General features: G+C 40.5%; 1 protein-coding gene across 1 annotated transcript in view; it reads left to right on the plus strand.

Annotated features, from left to right (window-relative positions):
* The window catches only part of LOC136872242 (mitoguardin-like), a 380,872-nt gene that overhangs the window by 94,503 nt on the left and 264,705 nt on the right, over positions 1-21,664 (plus strand). The gene's annotated exons all lie outside the window — the stretch shown is intronic.

Raw genomic sequence — 21,664 nt, forward strand, 5'->3', positions numbered from 1 at the left:
TTCAATAAATGTCTCATATTATTTTACCGATCAAATCATGATTGATTATGGGCCTAAGTCACTCGGGTTCATCTTCCTCTTGCCCAGGTAAAAAAAAATCTAGTGAGCATCATGAGATTTTTTTTTATGATGTGTCCATATCATCACTATCATGATTTGACATCGGATCCTCTGTTCTGCGACGGCTGTTGATTTCGTCTCTCAACATCTGGTTCCTGACCCTTAACTCCTCGTTCTGTCTTTCGATATCATGGATCGCATTGACAAATTCCTGCACGTCTCTGTCTATCTCTCCACACTCTGGACATGGCCTTGCTTCAATTGGTGTATGGATTACTTGGACTTCTTCTTCCCTTCCGTCATCTTCTTCATCCTCTTCTTCGACATCATCTTCTTCCGGCTCGTCATCTGCTTCCTCTCGTTCATCCTCTGCTTCTAGTCACATCCTTTTGTTTTCTTGTCCCGAATCGAACGTCGGTGCATTCGGGTTCAAGTCGCTGCCACCTATCCTTGCTCTTTGGAATTGCAAGCTCTCCGCTCCTGTCGCTTCCTCATCACGGCCTCGATCATGGATCGCCTCCTTCCATTTTCTCTTGTTCAGCTCTTCTATGTACCGCCTAGACTCTTGGTATCTGTCATCCTTCTCTTGACGAGATCCTCCCTGGTAATATCTCGGGTTCCCTTGATTCCTAGCTGGATACGGCCTGTAATTACTTCTCTGGCATCCACGGTATCCCCTGTCGGCTCGAAAATTTCCTTGGTTTGTTTGCCGGTTGCCTTCCGCAAAATTCCTTGGTCTCGTCCATTGTCGCGGCTTCCACTCCGTATTATATGCTCGACGAGGTTCTGGATCAGTACTAGTTCCCTGGTTCTTCGTACTAGTGGTCTTCGGTTCGATTGTCCGTTCGATATTATTCACCTGTTGGTCCCTGCTCCTAATTTGTCTTGGGTTCGAATGATGCGTTGTGAGGTCTAATTGACGTAATAAAGCCTCCGCATCGACAGCTGTCTGGACATTTGACGCTATCATCATTCGTTGGACCTCGAATGGCAATTGTTTTCCAATGGCGCTAATCAATTCTGTTTCGCTCATTGGATTATCAAGCTCCCGTAGCTTGTGAAATTGTGCCACAAAGTAATCAGAGAATTTCGTTGGTGAAGATGTTGAATATCGTCTGGAGTATACTTCCAGCCTTAACTCCTGCTGTTCCTGAATACTCCAGAACTTTTGGAGAAAAGCCCGCCGAAATCCTTCAAAATCTTCAAAAGTATACAAGAAAGCCCTGAACCATACAGCTGGTGCTCCGTCTGGGAATTTCTCGACCGTTCGCAGTTGTCGCTCTACTGGTATTTTATTCTCACTTATATAACCGGCGATTTCCCGGATGAAACCTTTCGGGGTAATATGCCCACGGGCATCGAACTTTGGTGGCTTGTCATCAGACATCTTAATGACGTGTACCACCGATGTCGGGATAGCACTTGATGACGTAGACGACCCATCTCTGTTTTCAAACTTGAAACCGTGTGTATCAGCATGGGATAGGCCTCCTTTCTTATGAATCCCCTGGTTATCATGGGGTTCGTATTCGCGATATTGGAGGTTAAAATCTTGGCTAGACGCTGATGGTTCCAACCTAGCCTTCAACATCTCCAAGTCTTTTCGGATGTCATCCATTCCGTCGGGATTACAACTGGCTATTTCTTTTGTGCCGGAATTTTGCCCATTATACGCCTTGCATTGTTCTAATAGGCGAACTTCCGTGTCGGCGAATGATTGGCCCTGTTCAATTAAGTCTTCCGTCCGCTGGAATAACGCTAGGTTTGCGTCTTCGCACTTGGTTATTCTCTGGCTACGGTCTTCTAAATTTATAGTTAGTTCTTCGACTTTGTTTTTCAGTCCTGCTACGATGACAAGTGTACGTGCGGCTTCCCCACGTAACTCGTTCATGCCCTTGTCATGCTTGTCCAAGGTGCCAGCTATCTGCGCGCATTTTTCTTCTACTTGTCCCCGGACGATGTCATTCTCCTTCCTACACTCATCCCGAATTTCCTCTATGTGTGATTCTATGTCTTTTCTGTCAGTTAATCGTAGAGCGGCGAGTTCCTTGACACTAGCGTTCAATTTCTCCTTAATTTCTGCGCGTTCCATTTGAGCCTCATCTCTAACGCGGTCAACCTTTTCATTAACGATGGTAATGTACGCATCCATGTGCACTTTTAATTCGTCTTTCGCGAAGTGACATGCTTCCTGGACTTGAGTTAATTGGTCCCTAAGTTCCTGTCCCATCGCTACGCTCGCGGCCTGAACTGCATCTATTTGTGCCTTGAGTTCTGTTTTATTAACTTCGCACGCAGCCTGTACTTGGTCTATTTTGTTCTCTAATGAAGCACTATTAACCTTCATTTGTTGAATAATTTCCTGTCTATCAGAAACACTATCGGCCTGTACTTTGTCTATTTTATAAATAATTTCCTGTCTATCAGAAACACTATCGGCCCGCATTTGTTCAACATTCAGAGTTAAATTTCGTATTAAGTCCTCTAACGTGAGAGCTTTCATCTCTCCCTGTCCTACCAATATGTCCTGGGATTGCTCCCCACCGTCGTCAGACATTATAACTTTTCTTGAGAAAGCAAAAGGGCCGATCGGCCTCTCACCTTGCTGCACACGAAGGAATACGCTATTGGGTCTAGGCCCTATCCTATGACATTATACCCCTACACTAACTTTCATTTAACAAAAAGAAATTTGACTTTAAAACTTGTTTACATTTGCAGGTCATTCAACTTGAATGCTGGATTGCGCCTAAGATTTCACAATAAACCGCTCCAATATAACAACAACAACAACAACATTAAAAACAACGATGAAGTTGGAAATCTCCTGCCCTGAAATACGTTAATTTTAATTTATACCATCTCAACCTCTTTTTAACTAATAACTTGAACTGGTGCTCAGTAATATTTTTACCATTTCAAGCCTTCCTAAACAGCTGTTTATAATATTCATCTCATGTCCAATGACATTTAAATGGAGTCCTGAATTACCAACATAATATTAAATTTCATATGGGAAAAGAGAAACATCAAATCTTCGAGCTTATTGAATTTTGAATCATTGCCAAACTTGAAGAGATTAGCAATGGATTATAATAATACACTAGTCAAATCTAGCTCCGTTCGAAACTAACCTTATTCTAGCATGATATTACGTTACAAGTGAACACACACTTGACCGTGATGCGGTCATCAATTAATAAAAAATCAAAAATTAAAAATATAAACTTTTGAAAAAAAGTATAAAAATATAAAAATTGATTAGCAATAAAATTGGCCTCTCTGCCGTTCTTAAAACAATACTTTGCCGTTCTTAAAGCCCCACTTTGGGCCAGCCATTTTGCACCCGTCCACCTCCCGAGTCCCAGACTAGCATTTATCTCAGGGGTGTCGGTTCATTATTTAAATCATCAAATATAAATATAACGGCATAATAGAACACGGGGATGAACGGAGCAACTTAAAATTAAAAGGGGGAAGGCTCGATTGTAACTTGAATTTAAGGACTCCATGATAGGACTAGGAAGTGACTGTTACTTTAAAAAGGGCATTATCTAACTACAATAAAAAGATTATGAGAGTGGTTTCCTTTGAAATATTTTGCCAGAAGGAGCGGTTTATTACGCCATTTGACGTATAAAACTTTGATACACGTGGCAACAATATTTGAATTTACACACATGTTACATATATAAATCACTTGCCATACCGCAAGTGGTATCAATATCTTGCTGTGTTGCTTCTGAAATAAAATGACATTTTGGAGGTATAATTTACGGATCGATTCCATTTGAATCGAACCGTTACTCAAGGATATAGCTTCCTTCTATCGGGAGCCCGAGCATAACCCATGTTACGGTCGGCTTCCCGATTTAACTAAGATGATGTACTCCGGCTATATACATTTTTCCGAGACCGGTACTCGGACTGGGTAATGTTTCTCGTGAAGTGCGAAAACTGGATTCCACGGACAGTCCCTATCTTACGATATCCAGCTGATGCCATACCAATGAATTAGCATATACATATTATTTACATGTGATCTGAATTGTTTCCAGTTAGCCTCAGTAGACTACTGCCACAGATGAGATAACGAGAAGCGGTGGGAAATACCGTGGCCATGGCCCCCCCTCGCATCGCGAGCGAAGTAAACAAACACGCAAGTATGACTGTAACATCGTCCCGTACGGAAACCGTACAATAACGCGGTAAAAAAAATGATTCTAATATTATCACTCTCATTATTAACATACGAATAGAGGGATGTTGTCACCAAATAATTTAATCCACAAAATTATCATCCTCGAAATTATTATTATTATTATTATTATTATTCCTCAACGGTTCCTGGCACTGTCACGTTGATTAATATCGTCATTATTATGCGGGATGCAAACACCAAGTGGTTATTACTGTTATTATTATTATATCCCTCTCGTGGTTATTATTATTATTAATTAATAGGTGACTCAAGATATTATTATTGTTATTCACGTCACTTAAGAGGTTATTATTATTAATGGACCGGTCACTTCCGCCAAATTATATATTAAGATATCGGTCGCAATTACAAATTAATGCACTGATCAACCAACGACATCATTACAGTTATTATTATGACAATTATTATTAATCCGACCGCGGTGATTTAACATCGTCCTTACATTGTTATTATTATCGGTTGCATATTCTCAATTAGATTCCCGTTTAACATCGTTATCAACGCTCAATTAATTAAGGCGGTCCAATCCTTTATCTGCAATATTTATTATTATTATTATCACGACATCATGATTGTCCTCACTCGTTATTACAATGAATACAATATACGACCATTTCTGTGGAATCTGAACTCTCATTATCCTTAGATCCGTTGTATCTCAACGAATAACTGTGCAGTCTATTTATTTCGTACATGCTGTCACGGGTTCGAATTCTACCCGCTGCGTAACTCAGTATTTCTCTGTGACACTGCCCGTACATTTTACACTCATATCAATATCCTAAGTGTCTCTCGTACGGAATTTATTTTCCTCTCTATCTCAATATTCCTCGATTCATTTATTTATTCCTCACAGAATTATCAACTGACTTATTTATTCATTTCGGACATCGTACGACCTTTTATTATCTGACTGCAAATTCTTTCACATTTTCTATCTCATTTGGATCTATGCCTTAGTTCATTCTCCACAAATAATCGTAACATCTTGAAATTATATTTACCAAAATTTGACAATCATGGTCTCGTAATATTAGCACTACATGTTCCGGCTAATGAATCGCAACTTCAAAACGCGACATTTATACGTAAAAAAATATTGGACCGTAATTTAAACCACACGTTCATTAACATGTACGGATTATTAACACCGATCTACATTTCAATATTATTAATCGATCAAATTAAGTTATCACGCACTTTAATTCCAAATTAAAACGACCTCCCGTCATTAAATGATTCCCAATAAACACAACACTTGATCACATGAATTATTATTATCCCCGAACCATATTTAAAAAAGAAATATCTTCTTTAAAAAAAATAGTTATATTATTTATTATTATTATTATTATTAATATTTAAAAAAAAATAATAATTTCGCCTGTAATACGGTAGTCCACTCTTATTATGTTTAACGCATAACCCCTTGTACAAAGTCAATTTATTCTGGCACTAAACACTCCAGATATGATTTACTTGGAAATATTATATTAATCGCATCTCACAAATTTAACAACTTCACTTTGAAAATATGACCATATTAATTCCAACAAAACACACTTGGTATGGCGAAGCTGGATTTTCCTTCCATGTCATTAAATGGCTCGTTAAAATGACACAACATAAAAGCACATATCGGGTCTTATTTAACTAGCATAATCAAAATCAAATGTAAAGAAAATTATCGACTACAAAGAAACTATGAATGCATGCATGACTTAACGTACTAAACTATATATACAAATTTACATCTCCAACAAACTGAATACATAAAAGACCCGATTATTTACATTATTATGATTTACTACTGTCCGTGCTACAAATTTAGGATGGAGTCGTTAAGCGACCCATCTTGTTACAGAAGGTAACCAAGTATGACCAAATTATTCCCATTTTTCCCATCACGATAACATTTCCCAAATATTATTTACAGTTTTAGTACTCATCTTAGTTATCGGTATTCCATTGCAGCTTTGCAGACGAGAGGCTTCATCCAGCCCCTCTCTGCGTTTTACTCCTCCATCCTTGATGGCGTAGTTTCACAAAAGATTTCCTGGCACATTATTATTTTACACTCATATCTTGATTACCACAAACCTTCACCATTTACTACGTTAACACTGTATACTTTAATTTGGATACAACAAATTTCTATCCTAGACCCAAGAATTTAATATATTTACACTATTTAATCTTCGTCCACCTACCGCACAATGGACCTGGACACGTACGACGTGGTGTCAACTATTACGCCCGCCGCGATACGCCCGATTTATACGGCATTCTTGACGTGTTCATTACATCGGTTCGGTATAGCTAAGTACAGGCTACTACTTCCTTAAAGTACTGTTCGTCACACAGTCTATTATGTACGTACTTATGGTGATATATTTTATACTACTCTCTTGCAGGGTAATTACTTTACGTCACTGATTATTCATAAATAACAAACACTATCCTACGTTAACTATTTCCAGATTTAACATGTTGCTTGAGCGCGATCACACTTTACAAACACTGGCGGATGCTCGCGCCATTAAATGACTGTACGTCCGTAGAATTCTAAGTTACCGGCGACCAACAGTTCAGCTCCCGATATTCAATTCACGTGTGCTGGCGACCGTCAATTCAGCTCCAACGATTCAAGACAAGTGGCTGGCGAGCGTCAATTCAGCTCCAACGATTCAAGACAAGTGGCTGGCGAGCGTCAATTCAGCTCCAACGATTCAAGACAAGTGGCTGGCGAGCGTCAATTCAGCTCCAACGATTCAAGACAAGTGGCTGGCGACCGTCAATTCAGCTCCAACGATTCAAGACAAGTGGCTGGCGACCGTCAATTCAGCTCCGTATATATGGATGAAGCCTTTTTCCCGCGGATTCGTTGACGTCATGCCCCTTAGGGAGGGGGTGGATTTTTAATATCGGTACTTGCACTCCGAATTGGAAGTTAAAATTTACATCAAATTAATCCACTCCGCTAGCATATCTGCTGGATAAAATATGAACTCCTGGTGATCACAGATTTAGGAGATATGGGTGGATTTAGCTCCTCACATTTCGCGCCTTCGTAAGCGTCCCTGACAACGTGGTCTTCTTTCAGCCAATGAGATTCAAGCTGTCCGGTTTCCAAGAAATCCAGCCTTCAATTTAATTAATTTGCCAATAAGTATTGATTATTTTTCCATGCATGACCCCTAATAAATTCATTACATTCATCCGCGTACTCATATTAATTTATTACTGAATACTTTTGTAGTTACGAAAATATCTTATCCATCATTCCTTAAGATGGTATCACTGAGTCTCCCATCAAATTTTTACTATTGGCCGGCAAGCGGTCACGTGATTTAAATCTCCACCTGCTCGAACTTAGGCTAGCGAACGTACACTCAGCCGCTGTAATTTTCCATGAGGTCATGGAATTTCCGTCCTACCAAAAATATCCCAAGGTCTTACTCATGTGGTGAGTTTTCTTTGTATGACTCTCCCCCTTCCTCTTTCTGACCAAGACTTATTTGTGGACTCTGTATTTACTTGTACGCCAACTAATGATATTCCCTGCTGTGAAGTAGCTAAAAGTTGTCGTGTTGAGCTAATCCGTCAGGCTCCAGTCTGTCGTCCTTCCTTCGCTCTGATTTCAACATTACATAAACGAAATATTTTCAAATACACTCCTCTGTATTTCAATAAATGTCTCATATTATTTTACCGATCAAATCATGATTGATTATGGGCCTAAGTCACTCGGGTTCATTACATAAGACCGGAGTTGAAAGGGATATTTCCCCTTTGGTTTTGGATAAAAGAAGTCCATTAAATTTGTCTTCCAGTCCTTAATAATCTCACTTCCATCACAGACTTGGAATGGTTGAGGCTTCTCCCTGCACTGCCGAAGAACTTGCACATACTCTTCTTTTGAATGGACATTTTCCATCTTCTTTAACTTCTTTCCATAAATGCCAAAGTTTCTATCACACTGACTGTAAGAGTGGCCACGCACTGGGAAAATGTGTTCTAATGTAATACTTTTTGTCTTTTCTAGCCAAGTGCAGAAGGCAGTCATAACAAAATTTTTGTTTTGTAATCCCGCTGCATCAGAAAAGATAATTATTTTCTTAACATTTGGTGACTATTGAAGCTTCTTGAATATGAAGTTATGGAGGAATGAGCAGACAGAATTTGGATCCTTTCTACCCTCAAATTCCATGAAATAGTACAAAGCACTTGAATCTTCATTATGGCAGTGTATATTGAAAATGTACAACCAAAGGAGTCTTTTATAGAACTGTGCATTAACCACAAGTTTTGGCCATGGCTGATTTTGGGCATAGTCAAACTCGAAGCATAGCAAACTATCATCTGTCTTACACTGTACAATGATATCCTGTTTTTCTTTGTAACAAGCCTCAACAAATCTTGTGTGGAGCTGTAACTTAATTTCAAGCTCCTTATGTCTTCCGATTTAAGTCTTGTAGTTGCTTCACAGCAAAAGTCACAAATGTCAGATCTTAGTTGCCTGAATGCATAGTTCAATGTTTTAAAAAGCTTAAAATATGCATGGTATTTCATATTGACTTTTTGGCCATACTTTAACTGGTAGAACTCTTTAAAGAGTGTAAACAACATTCAAATTTGGATTATCAAAGTACAATTTGCTTGATTTGGATGCTGAATAATGTGAATTTGAGTGAGGATTGGTCAATAAATGCTCCTTCACACACTCCCAAATATCATCCATTATTTACCCCTTCTTTCCTCAAAGCTATCTCCTTGAATAACTTTCTTCTGGATAGTTCTCAAACGCTTTTCTGATGTGTTGAGCACATTGAAAAGAAAGTATCTGCAGACAACCACTTTACAACCCTGGTCAGGCAATGAATAACCCCACACATTTTCTCTGTTCGTACGTTTGGGCGCTTTGGTTATCTCCTTAATCCCCTTTCTGTGACAACATCCTGATGGAAATGCATCCTGTTGAGCTTTATCACTTGAACTATAAAACAGATGAAACAGTGTCTTGGACATTACGAGTCACTGCTGCACTACACTCCTTTCCACAGCAACGAATAAAAGGCTGAAATTTCTTTCCTATTACAATAATCCCTTTCTTATTTCTATAACTACTACCGCCATTTCTTCTCTTCTTACTGTCTTTAAAATCATTCTCCGACTCTGATTCACTTATTTCACTCATTTTCTAAAACAACTTCCAGCAACACATTCACTACAAGGAAGTCATAACACACTGTAACAAATTGGTGGCAAAGAAGCTGGGAGTTGACTGTCATGCACCGCCTTCTGAAAGCGATTTCTCGGCCTGCTTGAAAGATCTGAAATTTTGTAGGCAGATAATTCAGACATGGAAGAATAGGGATGTGCTGAAGCACTACCGATAGATTTCTCACGTGTAGTACCCGGTATGCGCTTGTCGATCGTCATTTGTTTGTATGTGTTTTTAATGGAAGTTACCTAGTTAAATGCTGAAGTTAAAGATTTAATATATCGTTACGACAACAAAGACGACAAGAAAATTGTGGTGCCTGACTATTGCTGTGTCCCAATACCCCAAAATCAAGGTAGACCGAATTCATACCATCAATTTCCTAAGCAAGATGCTTTCCGTAAAAAGTGGTTACATGCGATTCGTAGGCAGGACCTACGTAATAAAAATATGACTCCTAATATCAAAGTCTGCTCGAAACATTTTACAGTTGAAGATTATGTCATTACTGAAACTGGTAAGTATGTATGATCATCCCTTTTATATACAGTTCTATTAAATGACAGATAAGGATCATACGCTTTCAGTCGAAAACATACTACAAATGTCTATAATTTCTTGGTTTATCAACAACAATGATCAACTTGGTTTCCAATTGAAACTAATGATGTCAAAATAAACTGTATAGCTACTGATTTCACTATTAATGCACAAAGAATTACAATTACAATTAGTACTAATTAGGAAATAATTTTATAATAAGGTAGTACATTCTGAAAAGTTAATATGACCTATTTCAATAATTTTAGGCGAAAGACGAAGACTTAAAGAGAACGCTGTACCTTCGATATTTGCATGGTGTGGCACAGGTACCTCAGAGAGCAAGAAGATATAGAAGTAGGAAAACAGCCATAACACCGGTGCAGTACGGTACCCTGAATCACACAGTGGCCTATAATTTGACACTGGAGCACCATCAGTTTCAGACTTCCTGAACAGGAAATAACTCATTACTTCCAAATTTGAAATTTTTATACCGATATTTGTCTTATGGTCCGAAACAAGATCCTGAATCGCGTGCGCTACACGGAAATGAAGTTCAGTTGTACTGGATGTAGCCCCAGGCACTGCTGTCATACCAATGTCGTGCCTTATGTACGCCTATAATCGGCAAAGAAAAGAAAAAATACCGTATTAGGAATGTTTTCAAAATGCTATTTGTACTTTAAGAATTCAATCTTAACAAAAACGCTAAAAGAAGGAGTTGCTACATTTGTTGTTTACTGGTACCTTTCAATCAACTCTTGCATTTTTTCCGGATATTTTTTCGCCCCTTTTCTTCAATTCGGCTTCCAAATCCGCAATCGTCATTGCACCTATACCATTTCCCGTCTTGTTGAAAACATTAGCAGAATATGGTAACTCCATTTTAATGCATTTAAAGCAAAAGTTTCGTTTCGATGATCGCAGATGTAGGAATACTCCATATAAGTCTCATGTAAAACAATCGAGCAGCGGAAAGCGCATACCGGGTATTACCATTACGCTGCCTAGCCGATAAGTTTTGCGTGATACATCCCTATTGAATTCGCACTTTGATGGAAAAAGGGCGTAACGACACTTCTGCCCTTATTCCATCAAACTCCTCAATTCAAGCTTCCAGTCTGCCATGTAAAGATTCATGCACACGCTCTAGCAATTCGTCAGAAATTTTGGCGCAGGCAGCAGTAATACGTCGTTTCATATCATATGGTGTAGTCGGAATGTACTTGTAAACAGCGTATTTTAGCTTTCCCCAGAGAAAATAACTAAAGTCCGGCCATGGTACAGGTTCCCTTCGTCCAGCCCAACGATTTTGAAAACAATCGATAAAGACAATACGTCGTCGGACAAGTCACCATGCTGATACCACATGTTCCTCCTAGTCTGCAGTGGAACGCCTTCTAATTCTAACATCTGTGAAAGTTGGTCTGTTAGGAGGTTGAGATACTTTTGAGAATGTAGTGTTCCTTCTATGAAACAAGAAAAATAAGGCCCACGAGCTCATCGTTCACTGTTCCACACCACACGTTCAAACTCCGTGGACGCTAACGTTCCACCTGATGAAGCCAATGGGGATTGTTTACGGGCCAATAGTGCATGTTTCAGAGGTTTATTTGGTCATGATTTGTAAATGACGCTTCATCACTAAACAAGATACATGATCAATCTGGCGTATCTTATCTTAATGCTCATAGCCTATATAAAAGTTAACGCGATTCTCAAAATCGTTTCCATGCAGACATGGTACGGATGGAACATAATGGCGGTGGAGAACGCGTAGTATACTTCCCTGAAGCTTGCCACTTCCTCGTGCGGGAACTAATGTGCGGATCTACAGCAACAGCAGCTAGAACATTAATGTCACGCTCTTCTCCAATCATTCGTTTTTTTTCTGTTACTTTTTTTGGTATTATACTTTCAGTTCCACGTAATTGGTTGAAGAGGTTCACAAATAATTGTCCCGATGGGTGACGTCTGTTGTGAAATCATTCCGCGTGCAGAGCACAGTAACGAACAGCATTCTCCATGCACCATTAGCATGTCGGCTTTTTCAGCATTGTACATAACATCTTCCATCGCGTCCTACTTCTTGAACTATCACAAAGTAACTGACAAGGAAGTCGCAATGCAATCAGTGTACTGTGAAGGAAACAAACATAAGAACATCATAGCGTCGTAACTAAGCAGCGGAATGGAACAGACAACTGTCGGTACTTACAATTTTCAGACACACGATAGATCGTAAACTACTTTTACTAGAATCCTGAAGGAAACACCATTGACATTCTAATTTGCTCTAGTTTTATTTTGTTAATGTCAGTATGCATTGTTCCATTTGAAAAAGCAATTTTCTAAAATAACACACATTCTAATAATTATTAAAATCTGTGCACGGGCTACAATTATGAGCCCTTGTTACTTTTCATTTCTGTGAAAACAGCACATCAATAGCGCCTTCCATTTCAGAAATATTTGGGGTGCAAGTTTTAGGTGATTCGCTCTGTATACAAAGTTTCTCGCCTTGATTTTGTAAAGGACGTGTCAAGACAGCCTTTAGTTTTTAATATATTTTAAATGAATATATATTTAATATGTTTTAACTCGAATATCGACGAGTGTTAGAGCACAATTTTTACCCATAGTAAATGAGAATTTAATTTCTCATTTGTCACTCCACAGTCTGGAAAGGAGAAATGGGGAATTGTGCCCCTGTGGAGAAGCAAGACCGATATCTTGACTACACTTTGCTGTTTGGGACACGGTTGTGTTGAGACCAGATTTTCTCAAGTAGTTTACGTAGCCTGTTCTCTTCCCTGAAGCGCTTGCCCTATAATTTCACTGTGGCGTTTGAAAGGCAAAAAATACTCCCGTCTACTGCAAGTATACGACGAAGAATACTGCGTTGTAAAACACCTTCTGCTGCAAGAAATAACCTGCATTTTTCTTTTCAGGTCTTAAGTATCAGTGCAGACCCGTGTTCAAACTTATGTATCCCACTATCTGGTAACACGGCACATTACCCTGCTTCCGCCACTTTCTGGCGAATTGTCCCATATTTTATTTTTGACTCCTTTATGGTTGTCGTCTATCATAATAGGCTATTCTGTGTTTTTCGAGCGGTCTTCAGAAACGCCCGATTGCCGTAAGTTATCTGAAGAAAGTCTCTTTCATTTGACAGTAAATCTCTTAACATTCACTTAAGCATTCCTAGATGGCTGGGCTGGTATTCGAACTGGCAACTTAGAGAATAAAGGCGTGCGCCTAACTTCTTTTGCTACGCAGCGGGTCATGGAGGCTTTAAACCGTGTTGGAAATGAAGTCTTAAAGGAAGTAGATGCATATTGTTACTTGGGTAGTAAAATAACTAACGATGACAGAAGTAAGGATGACATAAAATGCAGACTAGCACAAGCAAGGAAGAGCTTTCTTAAGAAAAGAAATTTGCTCACTTCAAAGATTAATATCGGAATTAGAAAGATGTTTTTGAAGACTTTCGTGTGGAGCGTGGCATTGTATGGAAGTGAAACATGGACGATAACTCGCTCAGAAAGAGAGAGAATAGAAGCTTTTGAAATGTGGTGTTACAGAAGAATGCTGAAGGTGAGATGGATAGATCGAATCACGAATGAAGAGATACTGAATCGAATTGGTGAGAGGAGATCGATTTGGCTAAATTTGACGAGAAGAAGAGATAGACACATCTTAAGACACCCAGGACTTGTTCAGTTGGTTTTTGAAGGAAGTGTAGGTGGTAAGAACGGTAGGGGTAGACCAAGGTATGAATATGACAAGCAGATTAGAGCAGATGTAGGATGCAATAGTTACGTAGAAATGAAAAGGTTAGCTGAGGATAGGGTGGCATGGAGGGCTGCATCAAACCAGTCTATGGACTGATGACTCAAACAACAACAACAACAACAACATGAGTGTTGAAACTGGTTGTATCTAGCCTCATGAGGAAAATTGAGAAGGTGAGTTCGAATTCCTCTCTCAGCTATCCTAGAAGTGTTTTAGCTCCCTATTTTCCTTCAACTGCTGGTGAAACAAGTTGAACATATTAAAATGTTTATGATTCTCTGTTGGTGCCTTCATGGCCTATATAGAGATGACTTTTGGCTTTATAATTCGCTTTACGTAAAATTACAATTCTACTAGGTTACTATTCATTTCAAGTTCAGTTCCTTGTTTGTCTTCTTCATCTATGAACGTTCCCATGATCATCCTTATTTCGGTGTAGCTTCTATCTAAATTGGCTGCTTCAGTTTCTCCTCCACCTTAGAGACAATAGTGCTCTTTTTCTTCCATTCATTGAGGTTCACCGAGCGATTTCGCCATGCGATTAAGGGCGCGCAGCTGTGAGTTTGCATTCGGAAGACAGTGGGTTTGAACCCTGCTGTCGGCAGCCCTGAAGATGGTTTTATGTGGTTTTCCATTTTCACACGAAGCAAATGCTCGGGCTGTACTGTAATTAAGACCACGGCTGCTTCCTTCCCACCTCTAGCCATTTCCTATCCCATCGTCGCCGTAAGACCTATCTGTGTCGGTTTCGACGTAAAGCAACTTGTAAAAAAAGAAGAGAAAACAATCATTTCCTTTTTTTTTTTTTTTGGCGCTCCAGATACACGTATACCGGAACAGAGAATACTACTATAATGCAGATTATTAGACAAACGTTTAACCAGTAGAATACAGACTGTATGACTACAGTAGTTCTAGTCTGTGAGAAAACAACACATTAATATAGATTGCTTTTTTAGCATGGCCAAGACGAATTAATATTACATAACTGTTCGTTGGGTTATTAGATCGTGGTATAATTGTATGTAAGCTGACGCTTTTCAGTCTTGCTACCGAGATCGTCTTCAGATCTTGAACTATGAACCTGTCAATGCCAATTATCGCTCCATAGTAACTAGACTCAAGATAGAGAGACCCTGTCATAAGGTTAATTCTTTCCTGGGCCTCCAATTTCGAGGAGAGAGATGATTTTGAAGACCTAGCTACGCCAGACAACTATGATGTACAGTACTCAGTACATAACCGTCACCTTTGTTAAAATTGTGTGTAGCAATTTCCTTGGCCTCACGAATGACTCGACGTGTAAAACGTTTCTTCCTTACCAATACCAGATGTTTCAAAAATCATTTGATGGTCATTATGTATCGCAAGCTCTGCCACAGTAGACTTACCTGGCTGGCAAAGACCTGTCTGTGATGTTACCTGCTTACACGTTTGACCAACAGAAACAGATCTACAGGTACTAGGAATCATGTGTATTCCAGCACCGTTTAGACCAATAGGATCTTTAACTGATAGCATGCAATTACCTATTTTGAGTCTAGTCTCTACGAGGTAACAGTTGCCATTGATAAGTTTCGTTGTTCCGGTTCTGAAGACGATCTTGGTAGCAGGATTGAAACATGATCTCGTATTCCCTACATATATCTATGCATTTAGATGTCGTCAAAGTCTATATTTTAAGTAAATGAAGCTTTCCAATCAACGGTTAAAAAATGAGTATATATCTCATGAAAAGAAATTGCTTTCTTTTAGTACTTGGCATGTAATTTCGCCAGTCTTTATTTAAAAAATAAAATGGCAGTTATTTTCGTAATTTGGCGCTTCTGATCACCTTCTGCCTTTGTTGGAATAATGTTTGAAACTTTGCTCTAAGCTTATATAAAGCATCTGCTCTTCACGCTGCAGTTCACACGTAGGTTTTTGCATCAGAATGGCTTCAACAGCATTGTTCGCGGTCGTGGGCAGCGAAGGGAGAAGACGAGACTGGTGTATCCTGTCTTCTCTTTGTGACAGTGCGGCCACCACACTTCCGCACTTTTATCTTTAGCTTCGTGTAATCCTCTAAATTTAAAGAAGAGTACACTGAGTGGTTAGCTTTGATTTTAATATGGCTGCATTTAAAGATCTGCTGTCGCCCTGAAAGTAATTTGAATTTGATAGTTATATTTTATCTCTCTGTTCAGTATTCAACATACAATGGATCATGTTCTAAAAATTATAGGTTTCTGTATTTATGTATTCATGATAAGCAGAATTCAGAATTCAATTTTTACGTCTTGCTGTTTTTTTTATTTATATCGTGTCAGAAGCATACACAAGTTTTAAATTAAATATGAGGAAAGAACATAAAACATAATATAAATTCTTCAGTGACGAAGAACCACATTAAACTAGATGAGCCCATAACCTTGCGACATCAAGTGCATTTGGCTTCGCTTTGACCAGGTCTTCTGTTGTGCAACTGAATGGCCATGAAACTACATTGCAGCAAATGTGCTGTGGTCTGCTTTTCTCCACATACACACAAGGTACTGTCCGCTTCGAAACCCCATTTCTTCTGGTTGACCCTGCACCGCGTAACACCAGAGCGCAGTCTATTCGGTGCTCTCCTCACCTAATCTGTTACATGGCCAGGAGGGAGTTCCTCTTTTGGGGTAATCTATTGACTGATGTTCGTATGTTGACTCCTGGCGCGCCATTCTTAAATTCTTGCTTGCTGCGCTGTTCTTGCAAGTGTTTCGGTTACTCTCAAGAAGCTTTTCCTAGACTTAAGGCGCTGGCGTGGTGGCTCATATCCAAATAACGGGTGGGCTTCAGATGTCAACGTCTTTCTCTTTTCTTTCTTGGCTGCCACTTCACGGAGGATGTCGAGAGGTGTTATCCCTGCAAGGCAATACGCTTTTTCCAAAGGTGTAGGTCTCAAACATCCAGTAATTATGCGGCTGGTCTCGTTGAGCGCTACATCAACTGCTTTGGCATGGCAAGATTTATACCACACCGGGCATGCGTAATTTGCTGGTAATTTTGTATGAAAAAGATAGTCTAGGATGGAAAAAGTTGCAGTGGAGATTGAGGATTTTACTGATCGTCGCGTGGCCGAAAACAATAACCTAGAAAGTGAAACGTTTCTTTCGTTTACTAATATTGAAGCAGTCGATCCATAAACCTGTGTAGTTTAAATATGCTGCGGACTAAATGCAGTGATTAACATGATATTAAGCACTTGAGATGATGAATTGAAGGTGGCCTGTGGAACAAAGTGGGCGATGTGTAAGAGAAGGAAATTCCACATCCCACATCTTGTGCTTCAGAAGAGAACATTATCATATGTACAACTCTGTAGTAGCAGGGATGAAAAGAAATAGAACGTATTTGAAATACAATTCCTTTCTTGAGATATTGTTCTATTAAAATAAAACCAAATGATAAACAGACGAAAACACTAGAATCATAATGTAGAACGCAGGAGGGAGGACGGAAGTTCACGAACAGAACTAAAATAGGTCCGACGAAAGAAAAACAACTTTCAGTTTATTTACGTTCGTATGCATAGCCGATGTTTCTGGAAAAATCTTAATGTATGAAGAAAAACACAAGAGGTATCTAAAAGGACTTGTATCCATGTTCAAAAAATGAGAAAAACTCAATATACTACTTTTGAATCACAATTGCCGAGATTAAATATCAGAATACTTTTTAATGTTGAAGGTACCTAGTACGTACAAATTCAAACAGACCCGAACGAGTTGTTCGTACAGATGCTAGGACAGCAACCACCAGAGGCACATGCTGAGTCCAAGACAATGGGCTACCACTAGATTTAGGTTAGCCCTTTGCGATGATTGGTGTAATGAAAGTCAAGCCTTTTGAGGGTTTTGAGCTGCAACGAAGAACAGTTGCCTTATGGATAATACAGGATAAACAGGGGCATAATTACCCATACTACATAGCCTTAAGAGTAAAATAGAAAAAGGTTGCACATAACCGGTCATTAACAAAAGGCAAGGAGGCGAACCTCCAATGCTCCTTATAGAAATGACTAAAAACCTAAGTGGGCTTACGGCCTAAAGATACGGAGGTTAATCCCATACTACAAGAGGATGACTAAAGGAAGAACCTTTAAAGCCGAGAAGAGATTTACAAAATTTAGAGTTTGAAAACTTTAGTCATCCAATTGCAAGGTTGAATGGGAGACGGCAGAGGGTCACCACTCTTCTTTCCTTTACATTACATATTTCCCGGTAGGGAATAGAAACAGAACCCTGAGACTTCGCCGAAAATCCTACATTTAAACCACCAGTTTACAAAATTACATTAAAAGAAAACGGCTAAAACCTTCCCCTCAAACTACCCCCCAGGCGCTATCAACATGTTTAGGAAAATTCTGCCATTACCTTGTATCGCTGGATATTCTTCAAGCAGGCCACGCCCATGCCTCCTAGGCGTCCTTCAAATCACACTCCCAGGCACTGGAGCAATTGAGACAAGACGGTCCTGAAGTGCCCTGCTTATGTAGTTCCGTAAGGGGAAGCTTCTCGATTAAATTGAACCACACTTTGCTGATAGGCTGGATTCCTGTATACAAACCCGGTTTTGATTGGCTAAAGAACATATTTACAAGCATCTGATAGTTAGATTACAGTAGAGGAGGAACCAGCTGAAGTGTTGATAACTTCGGTACATTAAAAAAGCAGTCTTCAGAAAAATGTTTACTAATAACAAAAATGAAATTTCCTAAGTTCTAGGTTCGTTTTTAGTGCGTGAGAGTGAACTAGCAAATCGATGTTAGAGCCATCTGACTGTAGAAAACGAAATTCTTTGGGAGTTTACAAGTTTAATTTTCAAGCCCTTTATGGTGCTTGTATTTCTTTGGCCAATACATTCATTCTAAGCATTGTTGGAACTTTTCATATTTTGCTTAGGATGGTTGCCCAGTTATACTTCCCCTTGAGTCAATAGAAACTTGATAAACCGCATTCCTTCAGACCATTTACAAATGAAACTGACTAATTAAAGGATGATGTACATGAAATGCAGGCATTAGTGTAGGTAACCACAAAACACACACTTTCCACTACTACTACTACTACTACTACTACTACTACTACTACTACTACTACTACTACTACTGCTGCTGCTACTATTAAAATGGTTTCATTCCTCCCGAGAACGGGGAGGCGGGCCTCTTAGACGGTGACGCCGTCTCTCAGGCCGGGAGATATGTGACGGTGAAGGAGATGCTCGAGGAAGGTGAGGGGGTTGGCGGCCGTGGCCTATACTGGGAACTGCCCCGGTATTCGCCTTAGTGCACGAGAATGGATAACCATGGAAAACCACTCTCAGCACAGCCGACGGTTGGGGCCAACTATGAGGTCCAGCCCTGTCCGGGCTCCCGAATGCAGAGGCGCAGAGCCACGTGAGAGCCGTGGCCACCCCTCCTCTGCTCGGTTGGCCGGTCGAGTGCAGAGCTGTTGGACCACGGACCAGCCGTGGTCACTTGAGGGCCGAGACCCACTCTACATCTACCGACACACTTTCCTTGAAATACAGTATACGGGTGATTCAAATTTTGCACAATGAATGATGATGACATTACATAGATAATAATAGTTTGTATGTAGATACGATAATAAGCTTTCGGGCTTTTTTTTTTTTCTCAGAGAACTTTGCTCTGCGTCTTCAAAAGATAATCTTGTCTGTTCACGAGCAAGACTCCTTTAAAAATGAATGAAGGTTTGAATCACTTGAACTTACAATGCTTTACCGTTGTTTATAGTAAGTGGTACTCTCGTTCGCCACTTTTTTTTTTTTTTTTTGCTAGCGGCTTTACGTCGCACCGACACAGATAGGTCTTATGGCGACGTTGGCATAGGAAACGGCTAGGACTGGGAAGGAAACGGCCGTGGCCTTAATTAAGGTACAGCCCCAGCATTTGCCTGATGTGAAAATGGGAAACCACGGAAAACCATCTTTAGGGCTGCCGGCAGTGGGGTTCGAACCCACTATCTCCCGGATGCAAGCTCACAGCTCCGCGCTCCTAACCGCACGGCCAACTCGCCTCGTCCTATAGTGTTTAGTGTGGGTTAGAGCTCGAACATCTGGTCGGCGGTTGCAGAGTGGGTCCGGGCACAGAAGTGGCCACGGCTGGTCCGTGGTCCGACAGCTCTGCACGCCGACCGGCCAACTGAGCAGAGGAGGGATGGCCACGGCTCTACGCCTCTGAATTCGGGAGACGGAGAGGGGCTGGTCCCCACCTTCGGCTGTCTTGAAAGTTGTTTTCCGTAGTTTTCCATTCTCTTGCACTAAGGTGAATGCCGAGACAGTTCTTAGTATAGGCCACGGCCGCCAACCCTCTCACTTTCTCCAAGCATCTCCTGATCTGAGAGACGGCGTGACCGTCTAAGAGGCTCACCTTCTTCTTCAAGGAATGAATGAATGAAAACAGGTTAGTAGTAGTCGAACATCTTGGAACGCGATATCATGACCCGTTGATAGGGCGTGCTCAGCTATTGCTGTTTTGTCTGGCTGGTTGAGACGGATATTACGCTGGTGTTCCTTGATACGAGTACCAATGAAACCGGAATGTTTGGCCAATGTATACCTTGCCGCAAGTACAGGGAATTTTGTACACCCCAGGGTGTATTTTTTATGGCTTATTACTAATAGTGGTGCAGACTTTGTAAGGTAGACCCTTCAACGTTGACGGGCACCATGTGTTATAAATGCAATGCACCTGTAAAAAAAATAAGGAAGCAAGATCTTGCACGGAGAATATTTTACAGGCGGATAAAATAATACGTGGGAGTTCACATTGCTATTCAACATTCACATTATTCTTATCCAAGCTCTTGTTCCTCTACATCAAGACATCGATGTTGGCAAGACAGAAATCTGCTTCCAGTTTCTGAAGCCACGTCATGACGGTCATCCTCGTGCTTCATCAACGATCCGAAGAAATGGAAATCACTGGAGGCCTGTTCGGACGGTCATCGCTCAGCCCAGCTCGACATGGTTTGCCTTTTTCTAGGTAAGATGAAGTGACTAGAGCTGTGTTAGTATGTGTCCTTTTTAGGGGTGGGGGGTGCCATGAGGCTCCGCCCCGCCTCACAGCCCGTGGTGACCTACCTGTTTGGACAAATGACCGATAAGCAAGTACTAACGGAGGAACATAGCCCAGTACAAGAGTACAGAATAACTTGAGGTGCAAAAGCTAGTCTTCTGCCAGCTACTTCCACCCCTCCGTAAAGGAGAAGTTATGAGAAACCTCCCTAAACCCACCAGGCAATCCCATATCTCCTTTCGGCACTGGTTACCCTGTCGCGGTCATACCAAGACATCCCCGGCGCTAGACCACTGCCGCTCAAGAGCCACTGTCACCCCCGGTTCATGGCCGCCTGCAAGGCTTTCAAGATAGAAAACGGAGAAGATAATGAAATATAAAAGAATTGACGCGCGGTCGAGAGAGAATAAGTAAATAAAAAGTAGTCTTGCAAACGACTATGCGGATGGCCAGTAATGCGAAAGCTCTTCCCAAAGGAGCTACTTCGCATACCCCCTTCAAATTAGGATATTATTTCAGCAGCTACTTATAACATTAAGGACGGACCGCATAGAGAATGTGGTGCCGCACCATTGTTCTCACAGCGGTGGTGGTGAATACTGTTTTAAGAGGACGTACAACTGGGCAGTCATCCTCTGATAACACTAATCGGGGGGGGGGGAGTAGAGGGGATCCGACAATTAGAAAAATGAAGGTATTGGCCAAAGAAAGACGTCCACTACGGGCATGAAAATGAAAGACTGCCTAGGCCTTG

Source organism: Anabrus simplex, chromosome 4 (assembly GCF_040414725.1).
Source record: "Anabrus simplex isolate iqAnaSimp1 chromosome 4, ASM4041472v1, whole genome shotgun sequence".
Classification (NCBI taxonomy): Eukaryota; Metazoa; Arthropoda; class Insecta; order Orthoptera; family Tettigoniidae; genus Anabrus; species Anabrus simplex.